At 37.3% G+C, this 22,964-nt stretch overlaps 1 protein-coding gene across 3 annotated transcripts in view; it reads right to left on the minus strand.

Annotated features, from left to right (window-relative positions):
• LRRC4C (leucine rich repeat containing 4C) overlaps positions 1–22,964 on the minus strand; it is a 1,215,829-nt gene that overhangs the window by 1,055,268 nt on the left and 137,597 nt on the right. The window lies entirely within an intron of this gene.

Below are 22,964 nucleotides of genomic sequence, written 5' to 3' on the forward strand. Positions count from 1 at the left end.
AAGAATCAAAATAACAGATTAAAAATTAGTTTCTGCTTGTTTCAAATAACTGGTAAGGTACTCTTGGTTCCTCTGATCTCATATAGTACTTTGAGTCTTAGCCAGTGCAATATAGCAAGAAAAAGAAATAAGAGGCATACAGGCCAGAATGGAAGAAATAAAGGATGATATAATAGTGTAACAGTAATCTATTGGTATAAAAGTAATATTGTATCCCATATAAAATTTCATCCCATATGAAAATAAACACCATACAACTACCATGATTGTTTGGGCAGATGCACAGGAGTCTATGTTCTTGGTGATTTTATTAGTCGCTATATCAGGTCTGGACTTATTTTTATTCTGGACTTGAGAAAACTAAACCCCTTATTTTGTTAAGATACTATGCATATAATCTCTTACAGATGAAGAACAATCTTTAAGTCATAGCCTTTATGTAATCAATTTTCCTACCTTTAAAATAAGCATAATGAACTGTAGCTCTTACAGGAAGTTAAAAAATTTGTATTGTAACCTGTAAAGAATAGCCCTTTGAACTGAATTATGCTCCTCCTTCCCCAGCCCCCACTTGCAATCCTTATTCTTAAGAATTAACTCTCAATGCAACTGTTTGGACACAGGGTCTCTAGAGAGGTGATTAAGATTAAATGTGGTCAAAAGTGTGGGGTCCTGATCTGATGGGAGTGGTGTACTCATTAAAAAGAAACACACAAGGATGGGCCTGGCTGCCCAGTCAGTCAAGCATTTGACTCTTGGTTTTCCACTCAGTTCATGATCTCAGGGTTGTGAGATCAGGCCCCATATCAGGCTCCCCACTCACTACAGAGTCTGCTTGAAATTCTCTTTCCCTCTCCCTCTGGCCCTCCCACTCTCTCTCTCAAATAAATAAGCAAATCTTTTAAAAGAAAGAGAGATACCAGAGACTGTGCATGCTTTCTCTTTTTTCCCACACAAATATAAAAGAGATCTTGCAAGATGGCTATCTCCAGGCTGGGAAGACAACCTTTACCAGAAACCAGCCCTCAGGGCACCTTGGTCTTGGACTTCCAGCTTCTGCAGTAGTGAAAAAATAAAGGTTTGTTGAAATCTCCCAGTCTGTGGTATTTGATTATGACCGCCTGAATAGAAGCATGTATATCACATCACAGAAGTCACGGAAATAGGTATTTTTAAGAAGCAAAATGTGGACAACAGAAATAGAGAAATAAAGACAAGCAAATGGGTAGAAATGGCATTAAAAAATCAGGTGTACTGGGGCGCCTGGGTGGCTCAGTCGTTAAGCACCTGCCTCTGGCTCAGGACATGATCCCAGGGTACTGGGATCGAGCCCAGCCCTGGGCTTCTTGCTCAGCGGGGAGCCTGCTTCTCCCTCTCCCTCACCCTTTCTCACTCCCCCTGCTTGTGTTCCCTCTCTCACTTTGTCTCTCAACGTCAAATAAATAAAATCTTTAAAAAATAAATCAGGTGTACTGAGAGTAAAACAAAAAGTTAGCTATGATGACACAAATTGTTCTTATAAGTTCACATATTAAGATTTCATGAGTGAAGATATATACATATTTTATCACGTTTCGTGAGAATGAGTCACCAAAGTATATTGGTAGCTCCTTTACCATACTAATGGATGTCAAGTAACAGTACAGCTACAGTGCTGTGTTTTTCACAAACATCCTATGAATTTGTTCAGGATGGTGGATGGTGTCTAGTGGGGGAGGGAGACAATGGATCAAATACCCAAAACCTCAGTAAATAAATGAGTTAACAAGATTTCCTAAATAAGGGACAAGATATTAACTTAACAATGTAGTGTGAGCTTCAGAGGAAATTTTATTTTTAATCCAATGATAAAAGAGTAATGGTTCAAAAACTGGAAATGGAGAAAAGTATAAGTACTTCTAGCTCTTCTGTACAAATTTGTGGTACTGGGCAGTTATAAGAATAAGCACTTTGAGGAGCCAAAGAGAAATAAGCAATAAGTTAAATAAGTTCCTGAGAGATAGCAGTGAACAGAATACACGCAGGGAAGTGATCAAAGATATCTGCATCCTGGAAATACACAAAATGCCTCCTTTCTTACTACAGAGCACTGATCATCACTGTGCTTGCTCCTGAATATATACTATTCACATGGAGGCAACCTCATGAACGCATGTTCCAAGTTCATTCATATTCCTGAGCAGAGAGCTTGAAAACCACTGAAACACACCCCCAATGCCAGAAATGAAGTTCCTATTACGACTGTCTACATTAGTCTGCAGAACAAGCTTAATGAGACATTTTTCATGTCTCCCCCTTTCTACCCCGTTAGATTCCTTCCCTGGAGGAAACTATATTACCATAGCTATATTCAATCTTCCACGACCAGAGAGCTGTTTATGGAGCTTAAAATGTGCAAAGGCCTTACTATAATTCAATGAAAAAAGAAGCATCATCAGCAACCTCAGACCTAGATGACAGGGAAACCCTGGAACTGAGGTTCCTGAATTTAGTTTTCCCAGACCCTGGGAAGAACATGGGCCAGCACCACCAATCCACCAAGCATCCATTATCTTAAGTGACAAGTGATACAGAAAGACCTGAATGTCAACTTTGCAAAAACTCTAGCAAAGACAGTAAGCTACAATGCTATCCTCCACTAGCTCAGTGTGAAATGAAGCTAAAATTAAAATGAATTTACCTCCATGAAAACATGTCCATGTGCAGGAGCATAGGACAATTCTATGGACAGCAATAGCAAGATAGGAGCACATTAAAAATGGGATTTAAAGCCTTTTAGATTTTCCTGCATTCACACCACACATTAAGAGTCAAGAAATAAGATTTACCACCTAGGAAGGAGAGAGGATTAGAATGTGAGGTATAACTGAATTCAGACACTGGAATTGGATAGATTACTGTTTTATATGAGGCATACAAGGGTGAAAAATAGAAACTGAGAGTCAGCAATCATGCCATACAAATGTAGGACCTTAGATATTCTACTTTTGTTCTCATGTAACCTAGCCGTTTACCTCCCAAGATATGCCAGGAATCTCAGTGCTTCTGCCAACTTAATATTGGGTTATATTGAATCCCTTGATATAAGATGAAACATTTAAACTACTAAATTCACTGTTGTAACATTGTATCGGAGAGTTTTATTTGAAGCTGCTTCTGATAATGAGAGAGGAAACAGGGAGAATGGATTTTGTAGAAAGAGATGGTTTTGTAATCAACACAAGTACTGGAAGGATTTTTATCATAAAAAGCTGCAGAGGGCTATAAAAAAGTTCTCCCTACTCTTCCCTAAACTGCAAAGAGCATTTCTAGATATACATACACACGCAGAGGAGACTTTGTACAGACCTTATATATGAGGAAAGTTAAGTTTCCTGCAATGTGATCATTTTATTATATAACAGCTATGAGGGGAAAAAAAGACCGAGGGGGGAGATTATAATTTATAAAAGTCTCTGTGGGTAAGACAGTTTTGCATACTTTAAATAATGGATACTGTAAAGAGTTCATTCTATGAAATCATTCATTTTATATATTAACCTCTAGAGCAAAAACTTGGAAGGCTTTTGAACAAATGGAAGCTTGCACTCACACTGCAATATAGTGTTGGATCATGTCAAAGTCATTCCCAATTTGAAAACCCAGAATCAGGATGTGGGTAGATTCTACTCTGGTCTAAAATATTTGCTCCTACTCCATGGGAGAGAACTGAACATTCCTGCCATATTCATAGAAAGCTTCGCCATGGAGCTTGCATTGCCTCTCATAGAGGGACAATTATATTTCTCTCCCCGACTGATGGGAGCAATGGCAATTTGACTCACTTTGCCTAATGAATTGTGAAGAAGCAATGTGTGTCTCTTCTGAGCACAAGTTCAAGACTATCTTTGGTTCCACCACCTCTTTTCCCTATGCCACAAGACCAGTTAAAGCCAAAATGAGAACTGCTTCTGCAGCCTGGGTCCTGGAGTGAATAAGAAGAAAAGCAATGCCATTAGACACCACAGCAAATAGTTGCATAAACAGACAAATAAGAATTCCTATTTTTAAGTCATTGAGATTTGCAAGTTATCACTACAGCATACTCCAGCCTATCCTGAGGATACACAGAATGATAGAAAAGATGGTAGAAATGTATAAGAAGGCTATTTTATACTCAATATTATATTTTATATAGGATATAATATTTTAGCATGTTACATACTTAATATTCTTGTATTAGAGACTTAAGTCATTTTGACAAGGAATTGGTTGTTAACTAGAGTTATGGCAGTTGATCGTTTGTAACCATTTAATCTTATGTTAGTAGCTTAGTAATATCACAGCTGACCCCATGGTATATGTACCATCACCATTGATCCTTCGTACCATTTAACAATATCTCAACAAGTTTCAAATGCTTTAACTTAGCAATTTCATTTTTTGGAAACCATGAAATCAGTAAACATATGCATAAGACTTTTTATGCAAGCTTTTCTTCTAATATTGAAAAAAATATTGACAACCTGAATATCCAACAATATAGAGTAAGCTAAATGAATTCTGGTATATTTTTTAAATAAACAGAATATGTCATATCATAGAGGAACATGTAAACCTGTGGGAAATGCTCAAAATACACTGAGGGAAAAAATCATATTATAACACAATATATATGGTGTGATCCAAATGTCATCCAAATTAAATAAATGAACAAAATTCTGGTAATGTAAAAAGAGGCACTTTTTTCCCTTTATGCTTATCTATGTTTTCAATATTATCTACAACTTTGAATTATTATGAGGTAATTAATAATGTTCTATGGTATATTACTGAAGAGAAAAAAGTAAACTCACATGACTGGTACAACACACCGAAACTGTACTGAAATATATACATAGTACATCTCTAGGACAACATGTACAGAATTATGAACATTGATTAATTTTTAAAATATTGGTGGAAAGCAAATGAGAAAACAACTTTCACTTTATTTCCTATGCAGTTCAATATCCTACACTTTTTATAATAAGCATATATTAACTTATAATTTAAAAACTTCACCAATGTTATTAAACATACAAACACATGAGCACACATGCACATGCACACACACACACATATTTGGGGCCTTGTAATTGAACGTGGTATCTTCACTGTCACAGCCAGATAGCCTCTCTGAATAGAACAGGGACACCGTTATTCAGTTTTCAAAGCCTTCAAGGTGGAGTAAAAGACTAAAACCCAGGCCAACTTCTATAGGCTCTTTGGAGTTATTCTTAGCTCTGGTATTATGCTGAAGTAATCTACCCATTTATTTCCAAAAAGAGAATGTACTGGTTACACCCACATTTCCCAGGCTTTGGTCCAATGTGTAAGCCTCAAAAACAAAAATCACTTGAGGAAAAAACAAAGGACCTTGTCTCAAGAATCCAGGCCACAGAGCGTGAGAGAAAACAACTTCACACAGAGAAAAAGAGGTAAGGCTGGGGCTTCTCAATGGCTCGCTCTGCCCATGATTTCAGATCCACCAACTCTGACCCTTAATTTCATTCATTTCTATGCAAGGTACATTTTCCCTCTTCAAATTTAGGAAAGCAAAGATTGCTCAAGAAGATGTGAGTAACTGAATAATGAAATGATATATCCCAAGGAAAGATGTTTTCCATTTGATTATTAAAGCATGATCTATTCTATCTATAAGAATGTACAAAGCTGAAGGATTTTCAGAGGGAAAAAATATTATGTAATATTGTCCCCTTTCCTTATTGTTAAAACATGCATATTTCTTTTTTCATTTGGATTTATATTCCAACAGAATTCACTCTTTTCAGAATGCAATATGATCATGACTATTTATAGTTCTACAAGTTTCATAATGTATCCCAATGAAACTATTATGGCAGAGGAAGAGAATTAACAAGGATAAGGGTAATTGAGTCATAATACACAGTCTATGAAGTTAAAAATGTTTTTTAATCATTAATGCAGCAATGACTTAAAGGAGTATAATTCTTCAAGGTTCTGAGTAGGTTCAAGTCTGACTATAACAATCTTTCTTATGACACTAAATTTTCCCTGTAGTATCAGTGATTACAAAAACATAAAAATATAAAGTCTAGTTGCTTATGGTACAACATTGCAACTTGTGTCATACATGGGAGTCATATGTATTCAAGGCCATCAATGAACCACATTCTTTCACCCTGTGATTTGTCAAGAACTTGAAGAAGGGGGGGGTAAGCATTGTAGCATTATCTAAAATAGTAGAAATTTGGAGCTGAGATAAATATCAAAAATATAGGAATACTGTTAAAAATTATACTGTGATTACCACATTTTATGTACACTTTGTGACCTTCAAAATGAAGTTATAAATATTAATATTTACACTGGAGAACATATATGATCCATCCTGATATTTTAGTGTCTAACACAGGTCATACAATGTGAGATGAAACAAGAGAGAACATAAAATATTTGTTGCAATTCAGCGATGCAGAACACCGATGCGTGTGTGCAAAGATGAGAAAGGGAATCACAGTTGTGTTAGTTGGTAGGGTTTTAGATGGTTTATTTTCCTTTCAGAGAATACATAGTATTCTCTTTTTATTTTTGCCATTATAAAAAACTGGACCCAAAGAAAAAAAATTCCACTCCTATTTTCAAGTCTATATGTTCAGAACAAGAGACAAACTCAAAAAAAGAAAAAAGATGAAAGGACGTAGTATGTAACCTTGACCCTGGGAACTTTGTTCTCCATGACTTTCAAGCCAGCACTTACTGTAGGGTGACATAGTATCAAAGATCACATTGTATCAACTATCACCAGTTTCAAGCTCTATTTTTATTATACCTATTTACCTACTGTTTAATCAATTTTTCTGTTAAGTCCAGGGATTCTGGGAGGGAAGGGCTTGTGATTGACTGGGTTGAATGATTTCAATTAGATTAACTACAAAGTGGAAAGCTATTTTAAGTCCTGTTCAAGTGGGTAACCAGAGAGGTGACGTATAAGAAACACCTGAGCCAGGTTTAGCTGTACCTGCCAAACCTTACTCTAATGTTTTCTAGATATTCCCCCCAAAAATCAATAAACAATTCAAAGCCCAATAGTTCCTGTAAGATTGTAGATCACTCTGTTTCAGGGCGTGGTATGGGGAAAAATCTATGAGAAACTGAAAATTAAATGATGATCACTGTGTCCTAAACATTTATATTAAATGGTAAGGACTGTGGCACCTGAGAGGCTTAGTCGCTTGAGCCTCTGACTCTCAGTTTTGGCCCAGGTCATGATCTCAGGGTTGTGAGATCAAGCCCAGTGTGGGGCTTCACACCCAGCAGGGAGTCTGCGTGAAGATTTCTCTCCCTCTCTCTGCTGCCCCTCCCCCTGCTCACTCATGCTCTCTTTCCTGTGTGCTCTCTCTCTCAAGTAAATGAATAAATTTTTTTTTTTTTTAAAGATTTATTTATTTATTTATTTGACAGAGAGAAATCACAAGTAGGCAGAGAGGCAGGCAGAGAGAGAGAGAGGAGGAAGGAGGCTCCCTGCTGAGCAGAGAGCCCGATGTGGGACTCGATCCCAGGACCCTGAGATCATGACCTGAGCCGAAGGCAGCGGCTCAACCACTGAGCCACCCAGGCGCCCAAATGAATAAATTTTTAAGTGGCAAATGTTTTTAAAAGTTTCAGAGGGAAAGAAATGCAGTGCTCAGGTTCTAAGAAGCTGATTTTGCACTGCTGAAGCAGCATTACCTCAGCAGAGATATCTGCTTTCAAAAAAGGCCCTGGTGGTTTTTCCAGGCTCCCATTTCTTATACTATGTGTGTTATCCTTAGTGACAAATTATAATGTGTGTGTGTGTGTGTGTGTGTGTGTGTGGTTTTTCTTGGTTTTGTTTTTCTAGTTTTTGTTTTTGTTTTTTTTTTTTTTTTTTTTTTTTTTTGAGGCCTACAAATAAGAAATCGGATCAAATCCAAAACAACTTCTTTCAGTTTGGGACGTCTGCCAAAAAAAAAAAAAGGAAAATAAATTCTTTGGTATAGTCTTTTTTCTTTCTTATTTCTTAAACCCTCACACAAATACAGCTCTGGGCCTAACCTCTCAAAAAAATTACTGAAGACATCAGGGTAGTAAGTCTTGTGGTATTTTTATTTTTCTTCTTACTCTTTCAGTGATATTAGTTAATGGGAATTACATGACATATGTGTGACTATGTCAATGATGTTTTAACAAAATTTGATTCATCTGCCAAGGATTAAAAAAATGTGCTTTTTGAAGAATATGGAACAAGAGGTACTCCACTTGCTATTGAATAAAAACTTATAGATTTTCTTCTTTTTAACCAATTGGAAATGAACATTTGTGGGAAAATATGTTTTTATCTTTGCCAAAATATATTAACCAAATTTATACTGCATGATAATACCTGAAATTCAGAGATAAATGAAAAACATTCTCTGCATGGTTGCTATGTATGTCATGACATTAATAGAAAAAGTTATGTTTTGATATCTGAAAAGAGGTTAAATTTTACAAATGAACAATAAAAAGTATATTCTGAACATGTATATGACACACTCACAGCTAATACCAGACTCATTAGGGAAAAGCTGAAAGATTTTCCTCTAAGATCAGGAACAAGACAAGATGAAGATGTCTACTTTTACTGGCAGTTTTATTCATGATAGTTCTGGAAGTTCAGGCTGTAGCAATCAGACAAGATAAAGAAAAGGTATCTAAATTGGTAAGAAAGAAACAAATCTGGAGATGACATGATATTTTATATAGAAAACTCTAGAGATCTCACCAGACAACTATTAGAATAAATGAATTCAGTAAAGTGGCAGGATACAAAATTGATATACAGAAATCTGTTGCATTTCTACACACAAATAACAAAGTAGCAAAAGAGAAATTAAGAAAACAACCGTACTTATAATTGCACTAAAAGGAGTAAAATACCTAGGAATAAATTTAACTAAGTAGGTGAAAGACCAATATTCTGAAAACCATAGAACACTGATGAAATAAATTGAAAATGAAAAAACTGGGAAGATATTTCAGGGTATTAACTGGAATAATTAATATTGCTAAAATGTCCATATCACCCTGAGTAATCTACAGATTCAATGCAATCCCTATCCAACTACCAATGACATTTCTCACAGAACTAGAACAAATAATCCTAACATTTTTAGGGAACTACAGAAGGCCCCAAATAGCCAAAAAAAATCTTTAGAAAAACAAAACTGGAGGTATCACAATCCCAGATTTCAAGATATACTACAAAATTGTAATAATCAAAACAGTATGCCACTGGTATACGAATAGACACATAGATCAATGGAACAGCAGAGAAAGCTCATAAATAAGACCATAATTATATGGTCAATTAATCTATGACAAAGGAGGCAAGAATTTACAATGGGGAAAAGATAGTCTTTTCCATAAATGGTGTTGAGAAAACTGAACAGCTACATACAAAAGAATGAAAGTGGACCATTCTCTTTCACCACACACAAGAATAAACTCAAAATGGCTCAAAAACCCAAATGTGATACCTGAGACCATAAAACTCTTTAAAAAAAAAAAAAAAACACATCAGCTTTAGAAATGTATATATGTCACCACGACCAAGTGGGATTTATTCCAGGGATGCAAGGTTGGTTCAACATCCGCAAATCAGTCAATGTGATACAACACATCAATAAAAGAAAGAACAAGAACCATATGATACTCTCAATAGATGCTGAAAAAGCATTTGACAAAGTACAGCATCTCTTCCTGATCAAAACTCTTCAAAGTGTAGGGATAGAGGGTACATACCTCAATATCATCAAAGCCATCTATGAAAAACCCAAGGCAAATATCATTCTCAATGGAGAAAATCTGAAAGCTTTTCCGCTAAGGTCAGGAACACGGCAGGGATGTCCATTATCACCACTGCTTTTCAACATAGTACTAGAAGTCCTAGCCTCAGCAATAAGACAACAAAAGGAAATTAAAGGCATCCAAATCGGCAAAGAAGAAGTCAAATTATCACTCTTCACAGATGATATGATACTATATGTGGAAAACCCAAAAGACTCCACTCTAAGACTGATAGAACTTGTACAGGAATTCAGTAAAGTGTCAGTATATAAAATCAATGCACAGAAATCAGTTGCATTTCTCTATACCAACAACAAGACAGAAGAAAGAGAAATTAAGGAGTCAATCCCATTTACAATTGCACCCCAAACCATAAGATGCCTAGGAATAAACCTAACCAAAGAGGCACAGAATCTATACTCAGAAAACTATAAAATACTCATGAAAGAAATTGAGGAAGACACAAAGAAATGGACAAATGTTCCATGCTCCTGGATTGGAAGAATAAATATTGTGAAAATGTCTATGCTACCTAAAGCAATCTACACATTTAATGCAATTCCTATCAAAGTACCATCCATCTTTTTCAAAGAAATGGAACAAATATTCTAAAATTTATATGGAACTAGAAAAGACCTCAAATAGCCAAAGGGATATTGAAAAAGAAAGCAAACGTTGGTGGCATCACAATTCCGGACTTCAAGCTCTATTACAAAGCTGTCATCATCAAGACAGCATGGTACTGGCACAAAAACAGACACATAGATCAATGGAACAGAATAGAGAGCCCAGAAATAGACCCTCAACTCTATGGTCAACTAATCTTTGACAAAGCAGGAAAGAATGTCCAATGGAAAAAAGACAGCCTCTTCAATAAATGGTGTTGGGAAAATTGGACAGCCACATGCAGAAAAATGAAATTGGACCATTTCCTTACACCACACACGAAAATAGACTCAAAATGGATGAAGGACCTCAATGTGAGAAAGGAATCTATCAAAATCCTTGAGGAGAACACGGGCAGCAACCTCTTCGACCTCTGCCGCAGCAACATCTTCCTAGGAACAACGCAAAAGGCAAGGGAAGCAAGGGAAAAAATGAACTACTGGGATTTCATCAAGATCAAAAGCTTTTGCACAGCAAAGGAAACAGTTAACAAAACCAAAAGACAACTGACAGAATGGGAGAAGATATTTGCAAACGACATATCAGATAAAGGACTAATGTCCAAAATCTATAAAGAACTTAGCAAACTCAACACCCAAAGAACAAATAATCCAATCAGGAAGTGGGCAGAGGACATGAACAGACGTTTCTCCAAAGAAGACATCCAGATGGCCAACAGACACATGAAAAAGTGCTCCTTATCACTCGGCATCAGGAAAATACAAATCAAAACCACAATGAGATATCACCTCACACCAGTCAGAATGGCTAAAATCAACAAGTCAGGAAATGACAGATACTGGCGAGGATGCGGAGAAAGGGGAACCATCCTACACTGTTGGTGGGAATGCAAGCTGGTGCAATCACTCTGGAAAACAGCATGGAGGTTCCTCAAAATGTTGAAAATAGAACTGCCCTATGACCCAGCAATTGCACTACTGGGTATTTACCCTAAAGATACAAACGTAGTGATCCGAAGGGGCACGTGCACCCGAATGTTTATAGCAGCAATGTCCACAATAGCCAAACTATGGAAAGAACCTCTATGTCCATCAACAGATGAATGGATAAAGAAGAGGTGGTATATATACACAATGGAATACTATGCAGCCATCAAAAGAAATGAAATATTGCCATTTGCGACGACGTGGATGGAACTAGAGGGTATCATGCTTAGCGAAATAAGTCAAGCAGAGAAAGACAACTATCATATGATCTCCCTGATATGAGGAAGTGGTGATGCAACATGGGGGCTTAAGTTGGTAGGAGAAGAATCAATGAAACAAGATGGGATTGGGAGGGAGACAAACCATAAGTGACTCTTAATCTGACAAAACAGACTGAGGGTTGCTTGGGGCAGGGGGGTTGGGAGAAGGGGGGTGGGGTTATGGACATTGGGGAGGGTATGTGCTTTGGTGAGTGCTGTGAAGTGTGTAAACCTGGCGATTCACAGACCTGTATCCCTGGGGATAAAAATATATGTTTATAAAAAATTAAAAAATAATAAATTAAAAAAAAAGAAATGTACATATGGATATGCTTCCTCAGACAAGGGAAGCAAAAGCAAAAATAAACTATTGGGACTACACCAAAATAAAAAGCTTCTACACAGCAATGGAAACCATTATCAAAAGAAAAAGGCAACCTACTGAAAAGGAGAAAATATTCATAAGTGACACACCCAATAAGGGGTTAATAGCCAAGGTATAGAAAGAACTTACACAAATCAACAACAAAAACAAAACAAAACAAAAAAAATGAAACACACACACACACACACACACACACACAAATAATCCAATTAAAAATGGGTTGAAGACCTAAATATTTTTCTAAAGAAGTCATACAGATAGCCAAGATACATGAAAAGATGTTCAACATCATTCATCATCAGGGAAATGTAAGTCAAAACCATAATAAGATGTCACTTCATGCCAGTCAAAATGTCTAGTATCAAATACAAGAAATAGCAATTTCTGTGAAGATGTAGAGAAAAGGGAGCTGTCGTGCCCTATTGGAGGGAATGTAAATTGGTACAGCCACTATGGACAAGAGGAGGAGGTACCTTGAAAAATTTTTTAAAAAAGGAATACCATATGATCTGGTCATTCCATTACTATGTACCCAAAGAAAGCAAAAACACTAATTTGAAAAAAATTATGCACCCTTTTATTTACTGCAGCATTATTTATAATAGCCAAGATAAGGAAGCAACCTAAGTGTCCACTGTTAGATGAAAGGATAAAGATGTGGTATATATCTATAATGGAATATTACTTAGAAATAAAAATATGAGATCTTAAAAGCAATAAAATAAAAACAGGTAATAAGATAAATAAAAAGATAAAAATAGTAATATTTTCTTAAAATTCTAAGTAGAGTTATTTCCATTAAAGTTATAGTGTATCAAACCGTGAACAACTTCTGATCATCGATTTTTTCAACAATTGCAATTAGAATCCATCTCATTGTTCATAATTTTCTCAGCCACCTGCACTGCCTCAAAATGTCACAGCATCTTAGACACTTTCTAGTAACTGCTATATCCAGTTATTCTATAGGCTACTATCAAAAGGTCATTGGTTCCTTTGATCTGTCATATATAAATAAAAAGAAAAGGAATCACTAAGATTAGGAGAGAAAGCATTTAAAAAATAAAGTCAGTTCTTGGTCGTTCATAAATCAAGAAATATAAAAGCATTTAAAAATATGCAGACAGGCTAAAAGAAAAATCTTTACTTCAAACAATAAACATTAAATTTTTCAAATAATTTAATGGTATTTGTTAAGGGATTGAAGCTTTCCAGAAATAAATTCATTATTTCTTTCAAAGACAACAACAACATGTTTATGGAAACTTTATAACTCTTCATATATTCAAGAGACTAACAAGTAAAAGAAACAAACAAATTTTATTGGACCAAGGAAAGCAGGCCTGATGGTTGATAAATACAAGAAAGCAGATTCTGGTTCACTTATGTAAGAACAGTATTTGACTGAATTTACTTAAAAATTGAATAAATTTCTGAAGGACATAATGAGTGCATAGTTACTATAGTTTTTACACTTACATGGAATTAAAAAAAAATGTTTGCCTGAAATAATGGGAACCATGAAAAAAACGAGTTAACATGGATAACTGAAACCACAGTGGGAGTTGGGGTAAAGTAATGAATTAGAATTTCACATTTGGAATTTGAAGAGTCATGAGAGAAATCATCTACTAATACTTTGCAGTACTAATACCATTAAAATTTGGAAGGATGCTTTTATTTATTCAAGAACTTCATTTGGAACATCCAATATAAAACTTAATGATTCAACTTGCCCAACTCTTAATATGTTGAGATTTTAGTTTATGCTTATATTAACGTATTAGACTTCTTCCGATGGGATCAGTCCATGTTCACACACATCCTTAGAGAACTGGTATCATTTTTTTCCCCTCTATAACTCCTACGTCCCTCTCAAAATCAAGCAACCAAAACATTTCTCACGGTCCCTGAATCACAGATTTTTTCCTGGAATCCTGTTCAGTAATGCTGGAATGGCACTTCATTCTTGATGCATAGTTCTTGAGTTCTGTTTCTCTTGCCTTCCCTTTTCTGAGTCTACATATCTCCTAGGCAGAGATTGGCCTAGGGGCAAGGAATCTCTCTATTCCCTGCCCCAACACCACAATCCTCCTCAGTATTACCATTTACCCATATCTAGTCAGAATTTCTCAACAGTCTGAACTGGTATAAGAGGTCAGATCTCATGCACCATATTAACAAATTTGGGGAGCACACTTGCCCTAGAAATCTCAAAGGACATCAGTACTTTTTTTTTTTTTTTTTTTTTATCCATTTGACAGAGAGAGATCACAAGTAGGCAGAGAGGCAGGAAGAGAGAGAGGAGGAGGCAGGCTCCCTGCGGAGCAGAGAGCCCGATGCGGGGCTCGATCCCAAGACCCTGAGATCATGACCCGAGCCGAAGGGAGAGGCTTTAAATCCACTGAGCCACCCAGGCGCCCCGGACATCAGTACTTTTTTCTCCCTTCAATGTTCATAAAAAGATACCACTGGTACAACTCAAAGGAAAATTCAATTTCTCAATCTTGTTCTATAAATTTTTGGAAGGGTGGGGAGCAGAAGAGAGGCAGAGAGTGACGAGAGAGCGAAATGTATTTGAAAAAGCCACAGTTTAACTTAAAACTTTGATATAAAAATTTTTTTCAATAATTTACACAAAATTTGAACATAATGGAAACCTTCCTGAGCGTTCTCCACTTAATGGAACTGCTGGCTTAGCTGGTATTCTCAATTCTCTCTACAATGTATGACCCACGCCAGTAGCACACAATGTTTGCTGATGTGATTTAGCAAGCATAGCCCCTCTGCTCCCATGAGTCGAGATGTGAGCCTGCCAAGTGCCTGAGCTACTGTATCCTAAACACATATACTTGTTATTGTAATTATATTCAACTGCAATCAAATATTAATCATAGTATTTTAATTATATAAACTGATAAAATGTATGTGAAAGATAAAAGAATTACTTCTGTATGAAACCAAACTGAATGCTTGTTAAGACTTGATACTGGCTGGAACACCTGGGTGGCCCATTCAGTTAAGCGTCTGACTCTTGGTTTTGGCTCAGGGTCCTGTGATGGAGCCTTGTGTTGGGCTCTGCGCTTAGCGCAGTCCCCTTGAGATTCTCTCTCCCTCTCCCTGTTCCTCCCACTGTGCTCTCTCTCTCTCTCAAATAAATAAATCTTAAAAAAAAAAAAAAAAAAAAAAAAAGAGTCTTGGTATCAGTGAGTCACTAAAAGCCTGGTTCTCAAATACACATGGGTGGGAAAATCCTAAAAAATGGAGCGAAAAATAATCATAAAAAATAAATAGATGAATTGTGCATTCGAATTGTTTTGCAAATTTTTCATTTTAAAAAATGCTACCTATGGTTTAGCGAAACCAGAAAGGGGATTAGGTGTTGTGTTCCAGGGGTGATTCATGTAAGCATGAGGACTTGGAACTCAATGGTGTAAAGAAACTCCAAGAAAAATCATGGTCCTAGAACAACAGATTAGAGAAGGGTGCTGAACCATTTTTTCTTTCTTTCTTTTTTTTTTTTTTTAAAGATTTTATTTATTTATTTGACAGACAGAGACCACAAGTAGGCAGAGAGGCAGAGAGAGAGGGGAAGCAGGCTCCCTGCTGACCAGAGAGCCTGATGCAGGGCTTGATCCCCAGACCCTGAGATCATGACCTGAGCTGAAGGCAGAGGCCCAACCCACTGAGCCACCCAGGCACCTCTAAACCATTTCTTCTATAATTCCCTCCTCTTGCCAATTTTTTTATTCAACTGAATATTTACCATAAGTGCCAAAATATTTTACCATAAATCTCTCTGGACAGTCCAGATCTCAGTCTTTAGTTATTTACAGGTAATTTGAAAAACAAGACAAGAGTATACTCCTCTATACCCTTCATCTAGATTCACCAATTATTGGCATTTGCCAGTTCAGCTTTCCCATTTTCCACTACACACTGTTCACTTCTAATGCTTCTTACTCTATAGCATTATTTTTAGTTATCTGCATCTATTTCTTTTGGTCAAACTATTTTAGATTAAGTTGCAGACTTAATCTTTTCCTCCTACCAAATTCAGAAAACTTAGCCTGGATGCCATCCTATCATAGTTGTGTATAGTTCACAAACACATTTAGGAAAACACCATTAAATTCAATCAAAATCTATTTAATTAGGGTTTGACAAAGGTGTCAAATACTCGAAATACTAAATACTAGAGATCAGGAAAAAATGTCCGCTTTCTCAGAATTAAACATTGAAACTAACACGTAATAGATAAACAGAAATAGGAGGTCACCAAAAGCAGACAAATGTTATGAAGAGAGGAAGATGAAGCTGTAATCTTATTGAAACCATTAATATGTTCTGGAAAATAAATATGTCACTTAGAAGTGAAGGAAGAGAAGCTGCTCAATCTTAGAAGAGCAAAAGTAGGGGCACCTGGGTGGCTCAGTAGGTTAAGATTCTGCCTTCAGCTCAGGATCCTGGGATCAAGCCCCACATGGGCTTTCTGCTCAGTGGGGAGGCTGCTTCCTTCTCTCTGCCTGTCTCTCTGCCTACTTGTGTTCTCTCTGTCAAATAAATAAATAAAATCTTTTTAAAAAAGATAAAGAAAAGCAAAAGTAAAAGACAGAACCTTCCAACAGAGCAGTTTGAGCATGGTCTAATTAGGTAATGATCTCTCCATGAGGATATGGTTTTCAGTGGCATTTTTATTATATGGTAAAGTGGACTAAGCCAGGTCAGAAAATATTCAGATCAAATAGTAAACTCTGTTTTAGAAGTTGATGCTCATCAAAGGGCACAAATTGGTGCAAGTTTCTAATATATTGCCTTTTAAACAAGATACAAAAACAAGGGAAGAGATTTTCATCCTGTTGTCAGATCTAACTCCCTAAAAAACTTTTAAAAAGTGTATTTGTGCTAAGTGAAATAAGTCAGACAGAGAAAGTCAATTATCATATGGCTTCACTTATTTGTGGAACATAAGGAATAACATGGAGGACATGAGGAGAAAGGAAAAATGAAGGGGGAGAAATCGGAATAGGAGATGAACCATGACAGACTATGGACTCTGGGAAACAGAGTTTTAGAATGGGGGCTGGGGGGCTTGGTGAGCCTGGTGATGGGTATTAAGGAAGTCACAGATTTCATGGAGTACTGGGTGTTATACTCAAACAGCGAATCATGGAACACTACATCAAAAACTAATGATGTACTGTACGGCGACTAACATAACACAATAAGTTTTTTTAAATTAAAAAATAAAAGTGCATTTGTTATTATTACTTTAAATATGATCTCACTTTCTCCACTCAGAAATCTTCAACAGCTCCCCACTGTTTACATAATAATGCCAATTTTTGAGCCAGAGAATCTAGATTGTTCATAATGTAGTCATATATTCACTTGTGACCTAAATCTTTGACTTATGACTTAGAATATTATTAACACCCAATATACTATATGTTACTCTGTTTGGTCAAATCAGTCACTCGTGACTGCCCATAGCATTTTCTCTTTTCCTTTTCCATGCTGCTGGTCAACCTTCCTGAGCCTCTGTATACAAAACATGGACCATGCCCTGTTGTAATGGAGCTTAAGGTAAAAGGAAAAACAGTAATGCTTTACTTAAATCATAGTATTTTATTCATCATGACGTTTTTTGGTATCATATTGGTTTTGTAACATATTGCATTAAAAAGGATTAATCTTGATTACTGGGATTGTGGACAACCTCTTAAGGTTGAGGCACAAACCACATTTGCTTCACCCTGGAAGCTTCCTCATGAAGACTCCCTATCTCCCATAGCAAAAAGGAAACTTTCTCTTGTCTGAAATCCCAGCACACTGAGTTTCTCTCTTTTACAACTCTGAATAGCTTTTGTTCTGTTTTTCTGTCATCACCATAGTATCGAAGTTCATTGAGGACAGAAAGCTACTGATATTTTTACCTTTATTATTTAGCAATCTCCAATACAGATTTAATGTTGAAAAACAAACACACAAAACAAAATATTTAATGGCCAATCAAGAATTCGCTGAGTGTTCCTCGATTTGTTCTCTACTTGTGAAAAGGCCAGTAATGGCTCTTTAGAAAAATAAAGAATGGCAGACTATGAATCAATCATTTCTCATTTCTTCACTCAAGAAATACTAACTGGGCATACATGACATACCATGTGCTGTTTTGAGTAGAAAGTATCCAGAAATAAATGTGTCAGACAAAGTCCCTAAACTCACGGATGATGCATTGTAAAGGGGGAAAAGTCAAGAATTAAATGTTATTCCTGACTGAGATGAGTGATAAGACATGGAACTCATACACACCCAAATGTTTATAGCAGCCATGTCCACAATAGCCAAACTATGGAAAGAACCTAGATGTCCATCAACAGATGAATGGATAAAGAAGATGTGGTATGTATATACAATGGAATACTATGCAGCCATCAAAAGAAATGAAATCTTGCCATTTACGACGACATGGATGGAACTAGAGGGTATTACGCTTAGCAAAATAAGTTAATCAGAGAAAGACAACTATCATATGATCTCCCTGATACGAGGAAGTGGAGATGCAATGTGGGGGAATTGTGGGGTAGGAAAAGAATAAATGAAACAAGATGGGATTAAGAGGGAGACAAACCATAAGAGACTCTTAAACTCACAAAACAAACTGAGAGTTGCCGGGGGGGGGGGTGTTAGGGAGAGGGGGGTGGGTTTATGGACATTGGGGAGGATGTGTGCTATGGTGAGTGCTGTGAAGTGTGTAAACCTGGCGATTCACAGACCTGTACCCCTGGGGCTAATAATACATTATATGTTAATTAAAAAATTAAAACAAACAAACAAAACAAAGCAATGAGTTGTGAGAGTTTGAACAAAGTTACTCAAGAAAGGGAATACCTGCCCGTATGAGGCTGGGAAGCCCTCATGTTTTGTTCTACTGTGATGTCCTCATAGATCATCTGATTAGGGAATGTTTGAGTAGTTGATTTCCTAGTACCAAATGGATTTCTTCTACAAACTAAGAAGAAATACAGAGAGAATCAAATACACAAAGAGGAATTTTCTCATGCTCCATATACCTCAACTAACTAAATGACAACTAAGCCAAAAATTTGGGATAATTACAACTATCCTTTCGTTTTGTTAACCGGAGTAACTGCAAATGTAATTCTCCCAATGTGATACTGAAACACATACAGAGAGAACCAACCAGGCAAACAACAACCACTGGAGAGACAGGGAGTCACAAGGCAGGCATACAGAGCAACTAAATTTTTCAAACTGAAAACACCATTGATAGTTAGAGATTACCTATTTTGTGAACCAGATAAAGGTTTTATCAAAAAGTGAGAGAGAGAGAGAGATAGTTCTCCCTCAGATTCAATCATCTATCATGACTTATTGTTTAATACCCTTAGCACGTCAGGAGCTTTATAAAAAATGCTTTCTTGTCTCCCATAGTGGAAGAAGTCAAGCCCCAAACACCCTCCCCCGGCCATCTCTGGTGAATGGAGCAAGTCATTAAAGAGGAATTTGAATTGAGGAGTTTTTCATGGGATTTTCTGTCAAGACTTCTAAATAGACAGCCAATGAATGGGCCCTCACTTACAAACACAGCCTTGTTGCATGCGGGCTGAGCAAACAGACACCATTGTGGGGACAGGTGGAAAAGAAATATGAATGGACAGTGCAGTTTGCTGCTATGGAGAATCTCATTACCAATGACTTTGTGCATGGCCTCCACGTCTGGGAGAGTAGCCACCCTTCCACAAGCCCTCTGTCTTTTCCCATGTGCATCTTAAAGATCAGCAACAATAGGAGGCACAATTTGAAATTCTTTAGAGGAGAAATGTCTTTTTTCGTTCCCTCTTCTTCCCATTATTTCAAACACATTCTAATTCGGGAATTCGGCTACTGTACCTTTCTCATGGGAATTGAAAAGACTAAATGAAAGTATAAATATTTCCTTTGGGGGAGAGTACAGCAAACAAGTTTTTTTTTGTAACCTGACAGTCCTCGCAGTGCTAATGGACATGCTAAAACAGGCAGAGCCCTGTGCCTACTGCCCACACACAGGCCTTTCTAGAAGATTTGTGTAATCCTCACAACCTGTAGGAGACCAACATGAGTGTTCAGCTACCATTCCCAGGAGATAAGTAGGCAATAAAGAACTTCCCACAGCACTGGCCATGGATAAGTGGTACTGATACAGACCAAGCGCCTGTTGACACTTTGTTCCTCTTTCAAGTAAGCTCAAATGACAGGAGTAATTTCCCAGTTCAAAACTCTGGGGGAGAGCTTTTTCCTCTATGGAGAAAAGCAGATATATTCAGGGGGCTTATATATACACGGGGATAGATTAAGCAACAATACTGTGCACTCGCAGAATAACAAGGGCTCAACCTTTCATTTTTTGCACATCTTTTTCTAAGCAGCACAAAAGCAAACCAGTAAACTAGGACGTCTTGTAGCAGGAGTCCTGGGCTGAGCTTGCGCAGAGCCTACTGAGGTAGTTATGACAGGTCTAACTGGGTGAGCCGTGCTCTCAGGATGTCTACCAGCATGAAAGATGGAGGAATATCCTTGAAACACAAAACGAAAGCCAGCAGTTCCTAAAAGAAGCAGAACAGTGTCCTAAAAGCTACGGGAGCAAAAGAGAGATTCTGAGCATACAACAGTCACTTGGATTGATCTCGTAGTCCAAACTCCTTTGTATTCTGACTTCAATTTTCTGAAGAGCAAAGGACTGTTAAGGCAAAAACCTGAGAAAAGCTGTTTCATGGAGGACATTGGGCAAATGCAAACAACAGAGGAAACCCATAGATGTTTTAGACATACAATATCTCTAAGTGTGTGACACAAACTTGGGCTCCCAGACCCCAACTGCTGCATGATTCCCCTGTGCTGATGGGTAGCCGTGGTATCTGGTGGACAAGGTAGCCTCGTAGAGGTGGGTGTGATTAAAATGCAGTGGGAGAATTGGACAGCCTATAGTGACGATGGCACTCTTGGGAGTGGTGTTCCTTGAAGCCCCCTAGGCTACACAGTCCAATGGATGGTAATGGAGATCAACATCCACTGAGAAGAAGGGCTCAGTGACCAAAGCAAGCAGCAATGGCTATTCCCAAAGGTGGCTGGAAGAGGTGAAGGCAAGATGCTCTATGGTCTCTGACTCATTCCTTTATGAGCACACAGGGCACACCTCCTTGGGCACTTTCAAAAATATTTAACTGTGGTAAGAACCCGAGAAACATGGCTGACACATGGAATATTCCCACTTGACATCCATCAACCATGAGATTCATTAAAACGCACATGCACACGACACCCTCTCCCCCATACTCCTGTCAAATCTGAATGGAGGTGTGATGCAAGGTAACAGGGTTTCTGTGGCAACTTCACTGAAACATACAGAAATTATAAAGACCAGTATGTTACCGCCCCATTATAATTTTCCATAGCAGTTTAAAAAAAAATCATACACACTTCAAAACACCTAGTTTCACTCTGAGCTCAGGAGGGAAAGCAGAGAGGAAAATACAGGCCTAGCAAGATCAGGTTTTGTCTCTTTTTGACCATCACACCGTATCCTTCTTGCCACCTCAGATTGCTCCTCTTAATTGTCGTGCAACTGTGAGTTGTTAATTTCTTGCCTACCCTTCAAAACCTTACTGTTTTGTCTCTATAGCTTCTTTCGTCCCTCCCTCTCAATGAGCTTCCCCTCTCATTTTCTCTTAATGGGTGAGACTTCATAATTTTGAATGACCACAGTCTTTTTTTTTTTTTAAAGATTTAAAGATTTTAAAGATTTGAAGAGAAATCACAAGTAGGGAGAGAGGCAGGCAGAGAAAGACAGGGGGAAGCAGGCTCCCTGCTGAGCAGAGAGCCCAATGCAGGGCTCAATCCTAGGACCCTGAGATCATGACCTGAGCTGAAGGCAGAGGCTTAACCCATTGAGCCACCCAGATGTCCCTGAATGACCACAATCTTAATCTGAAATACTAATATCACAAAAAGTCTAAAGCAAGTTTAAGCTGTATTAGTAGATGCATGGTGTCTAGAATAAGAGAGATCATTAGGTTCTACTTGGCACTGGCCAGGTTACATGTCTCATCTTAATTGTTTTCAGAGCAAATCACAAGTTAAAGAGACCACAACCAGAGAGTAAGTACTTTGAGAATTAGGACTAATACAATCACTTATATCTGGTACATTATGACACAGAAGATATACTGAATAAATATCTCAGACTCTCAACTTCTCTCTCTGCATAGAAGTTGTGCAAATAAGGCTGGAGACTGGGCTTAAGAGCTAAGCTTAATGAGTTCAAATTTCCTAAAGGATCTGGATCAATTTAAGTTCTAAACAAGTTCTTTGGTTCAGTTTGCACAACCATAGGCCAAGCATATTATAGTGTATGCTCCCCAGGGTTAATGTAAAAATTAAATTAGTTAGAATTTTTTATGAAAGTAGTCACAGAAATCAGTCTAAAAAGGAGTAAGAATTGAGGAAAAACCCACTATCCAAAAAAAAAAAAAAAAATCAACATTGTATTTATGCCTTTATATATATATTGACAAGGATCTAAAATGTTTTCCATTTTAAGATACAGATAGAATTTGAAATATAACTCTGTATACTATCCAAGCAATTTTGTACCTACCTTCTAAAACCTATTAGTACACGGGTTCTAGTATCCCACCCCACCCCCCACGTTTGGCTATAGGGTATAGATAAATTTAGGAGACAATGGAACACTGTAACCAATAGTTTCCAGGAACCTTGTTCCTAATGGTAGTCAAGTGACTATGCATTTTGATTCCAGCCAGTCTTTTTAGTGAGAAGGCAAAAAGAACTCAG

The sequence above is a fragment of the Mustela lutreola genome, chromosome 1 (genome assembly GCF_030435805.1).
Source record: "Mustela lutreola isolate mMusLut2 chromosome 1, mMusLut2.pri, whole genome shotgun sequence".
NCBI lineage: Eukaryota > Metazoa > Chordata > Mammalia > Carnivora > Mustelidae > Mustela > Mustela lutreola.